At 49.4% G+C, this 4,667-nt stretch overlaps 1 long non-coding RNA gene across 1 annotated transcript; it reads left to right on the forward strand.

The window, feature by feature from the left end:
• The first annotated feature begins 911 nt into the window (after positions 1-911).
• LOC111816387 lies at positions 912-2,832 on the forward strand. The gene is made up of 2 exons (XR_002820791.1): positions 912-1,020; positions 2,720-2,832. It is a non-coding gene; the product is annotated as an uncharacterized LOC111816387 (long non-coding RNA).
• The last annotated feature ends 1,835 nt before the right edge of the window (positions 2,833-4,667 follow it).

Consider the following 4,667-nt stretch of genomic DNA (forward strand, 5'->3'; position numbering starts at 1 on the left):
AAGAGCCTGGCACCCAGGAACTCACCCTGGCACAGAACAAGACTGTGCTGTGTCACACAGGGCTCAGCCGTGCATTCCTGTCACAGCTTGATTGCTCTGTTATTACTATTGTTATTACTCTGCAATACTGGAATTGAACCCAGCGGTTTCACACTGAGGTACATCTCTAGCCGTTTTTTATTTTCCATTTTGAGACAGCATCCTCCTAAGTTCCTAAGTTGCCCAGGCAGAGCTGGAACTTGCAATTCTCCTGCCTCAGCCTCCCCGAGAGCTGGGATTGCAGGTGTGCAGTGACGGACATGCGGCTTTCTGCATGGGCTGTGGGAGGCGGGAGGCTTTGGAGAGATGGCATCCTTGTGCCTTGATGGATGGAGAGAATCCTGCCAAGCATCCTGGAGCAGAAGATGTTTCTTTTCTGAAGAAGACTCAGACAGAAGAAAGGTGCAGTGTGGGTCACCAGAGGTCACACCAGACCCTGACTCCAGCTGAGCACGCTAGCTTGGGAGCCAGGAAATAGCGCCATCATATCATGGCGCTCCTTGTTTTTCCCCATAGCCCTGAAGGTGGCCACTGTTGATTGGTTGAATTTGGCTTGGCCAACAACCTTAGGTTGCAAGTTCAGGAAGTACACGGAGTTGTCTCCTAGGAATTGAGAAGACACAAATTCTGGCGCTCACAGCCCACTGATGCCAACCTTTCCCAGCCCAGCTGTGCTGGAATCTGGTCCTTGGCATGGCTGAGAGAGCACGAGACTGGAGGTCTTACGACTTCACCACTGGAGTCCACTGTGGCCACTGAGTCCCCAGTGTGCACCTCGCTTTCCTTCACTATTAAATGAAAAGCTCAAAATGGTTGATGGGGAAGGCCTGTCACTGGCAGGCAATGACATTTTATACTCCTACGGATGCTACCAGAGAAGCAGCCGGCTGCTCCTTGCAGGATCCTCTTGGGGAGCAGCTGAGGGTGACACAAACAGATTTGTAGAGGAGGAAGCCAAGGTTCTGGGCAGCCCATATCTTGGTAAATGGCTCCTGGGCAGCCGAGAGTTGGTGGAATCTGCCTGTTTGTGTTGGGTGACCCAAATGGCACTGAACATGTGTCGGAGGCGCCTTGCCGTCTCTCGGTAAGAAGTCGATGAAAGGCCTCATCTGGAAATAGCTTTCTCCAAGGATCAAGGCTGGTGGAAAAAGTTTCCATATCATTATTTGCCTCTCTCGATCACCCTGGCTTTGTCCTCATCTTCCCATGGCCAATTTGGCAAATGTCCCTACCCAATGGGATTTCCTAACAAAGCAGCCTTTCTCACCGACGGAGTCCCTAGCCCTCCTGACAGCCTCCTTCTTTGGCCTCCAAGGGATGCATTTTGGAGACAGGAGGCGAGGCAGGGTGAGATCATGGCTCTGCACAAGAAGACAGGAAAACTGTGTCTTCTCTCATGTTTGGAGCCGTGTGTCCTTTACTGCAAGAGCAGACCTGAGCTTGGCATGCCTTGGCATGTGGCTATCAAGAGATCAGCTGTGGGGACCCGGCCTTCAGGGGCTCTGGTGAAACTTCAGTGACATAGATAAAACTAATATGCTTGGAGCCTCGGCATTGGAATGCCCAGAGAGGCATCTGCAGGGTCAGTTTGGCTTAATTTATTAGTTTATTTGCAATCCTTACAGACCATGGTAGGAATCCATTTTTTTGTTGTTGTTGAAATGGGCCTCCTCTTAAGCTCCCCATGTGACCACTCAACTGCTCAGGGTCTGGGTATGTGAAGCTGCTGATGTAGAACTCCGCATGGCAGGAAGATGTCTGTCTTTCAACTTGTTGCATTTTAAAGAAACTGTTCAACTGGATGCAAAAGCCAGCAAACATCCCTGTCCATGGTCATTTAAAATCACATTTGGGAGCTATGTGGCTAAAACAATAAAGAGAAAACTTTCTTTTTCACTGGTGTTTTGCACCTCATAGGCCTAAAATACCCAAGAGTCCATGGCAGACAGCAGGAACTAGGATTTAAAGGAGTTGAACTGGTCTCTCTTGATCCTTTCAAGTTGGGCTCGGTTGCTTCCATTCAGCCCTTAATTTATCCATTCTTTCTCCTGTCCATCCAGCCATCCAACCACCCATCCAACCACCCACCCATCCATCCATCCATCCATCCATCAACCATCCATCCATCCATCCCTTATAGAAGAGGGTATAGTATTTGCAATAAAACAATGTGCCTCATCCCTTCTACAGTAATCATGCATCCATCCATCCATCCATCCATCCATCCATCCATCCATCTATCCACTTATTTACTGTGTAAAAAATATTGTGTGAGAACTGCCTCTGTGCCCAGCACTCAGGTCGCCATGTTGAACAGGCCAAATCCAGAATCCACCCTTACCAGCCCCCACAGGAGGGACAGTATCCAGGCAGTGATGTCCCTTGACATGCCAAGCTGCAGAGCCAAGTGGCACTCTGCAGGCAGCACAGATTCTACATGAGCACAGCTTGCTGTCCAGAACTTCAGTTCTTTTCAAAACAGAAGGAAATTTTCCTATAGCTGCAGAGCTTCTGATTTGACTTTTGTGACTTTTATATGTAAGTCAGGGGAGAGGCTAAAGAACATAGCTAGTGTCTTGTCGCTTCTACTTGCCACAGTGGAGGACAAATGCATTCATGAGGAGTCATGCAGCTAGGCATTTGCCCTGGTCACCTGGACCCTGGCTTTTGTCCTTTTTAGGTTGAAAATGACAGTGGAGCCAGCCTCTCATACCAGTGGGATCTTCATCCAGCAAGTCATCCAACCTTGGATCAAACATTTGTAGTAGGAAAAATAAATTGTGCTTTACTGAGTGTGTGCAATGTTTTTTTTTCTTGACATTATCCCCTGAACTGCAGGACTACACCAATTTACACATTTATGTTACATAAGGAATCACATGTCATCTAGAGTTGATCTTAAATACTGTAGAAGGGAAGATGTATGTTGTTTCTATGCAAATACTACACCCTCTCGTACTCCTCTCATACCAGTGGGATCTTCATCCACTGGTACGATTCCTGGATGTAAAGGCAGGAAAAAGGACATCAGCTTTCTTCCCAAGTAGCCAAGGCTTTGGGAGAGACAGTGGACACTGTGACTGGTGTCAGTAGGCAGGAAAGACACAGGTGTGGGAGGCAGAGGGCTGACCTGTGTGTCTTGCCTCCTGGCCCTGGTCTGATTCTCTGGTGGAGACCAGTTCCCCCGAGGGACAGACAGTCCATCCACCAGGCGGATCTTGGCACAGAAGGTCCTACCTTCACCCACGCAGCATTTAGGGAGGTGTGAGATGGTCTTTCTATGAGAAGCTCTGATGTGCCCTGGAAAGGAGTTGGCTGGAAAGTGGTTGGGCTTAGAGCCAGCTTGCCTGTTCCACAGCAGCCTGGACCTGCTTCTTCAGGTCTCCCTTTCCCCTAGTCTTCCAAACCTTGGAGGTGAAAGCAATTTTCCTCTGGTCTCATTGTACCACTGTGTGATTGTACCAGTTGCCAACTGCTGCTGTAACAAATTTTTGTATGTAAAGGCTCTCTCATTATCCAGGGTCAGGAGTCTGGGTGTGGCTGTGGGGAAGGAGGCAGCCGGGCTATGGTCTCATCTGGAACAGGAGTGGGGTAGAACCCACCACCCAGCTCACCAATCCTGTTGGTAGAGCAACTCTCCTTGGGGCTGCCTCATGGCTGGGTCAGCTGGACACTATCCTCTACCTCAACGGGTGGTGCTGCCTTGGCACTTCTCACCCAGGGCACTTACCTCATCCCCCCTCCACTAGGTCGCTAGGGTGGGTGGAGGGCAGGACCTTCCTAGCACAGTCCCTGCCATGACATCCCACCACCTTTACCATATTCTGTTGTTAAAGGCAAGTATAGGCCCCACCCACCCACCTCACAGGGAGGAGAGTGAGGTGCAGGTCTTGGGGTCACCTCACAGTTGTCTACTGCAATGACAGCTGTGTTTTCCATTTTCAGCAGACATTTGAGTGATGAGGAACTGTTGCAGGCTCTTACCCAAGCGTCTCCACTCCAAGCCCAGTCCCTTCAAAGTGGCACCCTTATTTATTCCAGCCTTCTTTTCTCTAGGACCTGGACAGTCTCAGCCACCCTCCTTGCTGGCCCCATTTCCATCCTGTCAGTCACCACACACACAGATCTCTGAGGTCCTCTCAATCTCCTTTGTCTCTGAGTCCAGCAACCATCTTTCAGGTCCTACAAGCTGTAGCTCTTTGCCTCTTAAATCTTTTATTCTTTTCCCCCTTCAACAGTACTGAGAGCTGTGTAGTTGAACCAGTCCTTATCTCTTGCTTTAGATACGGTAGCCGCCAGCCAGCTCTGCCCAGGACTTCACTTCCTGAAATTCGTTCCCATATCCGGTCTCTCCCACTGTGCCACTGTGTTCCTTGCATAGTCCTCTTCAGCAATTCCAAATGCTTTCTGGCTTTCCCTTGGAACCAGGCAATTTCAGTCCTCCAGGCATTTGTACACGCTGTCTCAGTTTTCGGCAGCACACTTCACTCCCCTAAGCGCTACCATTTGCCTGGCTAGAAAATGCCTGCCTGTCCTTTGAAAGGTCCAAGATCGTGGGAAGATTTTCTTGACTACAGATGGAATAAGTGACTCTCCTAACCCCTTCTTTTGGCTTACATATATGCTTA

Source organism: Octodon degus, unplaced genomic scaffold, assembly GCF_000260255.1.
Source record: "Octodon degus isolate 3935 unplaced genomic scaffold, OctDeg1.0 scaffold00031, whole genome shotgun sequence".
NCBI classification, from domain to species: Eukaryota; Metazoa; Chordata; class Mammalia; order Rodentia; family Octodontidae; genus Octodon; species Octodon degus.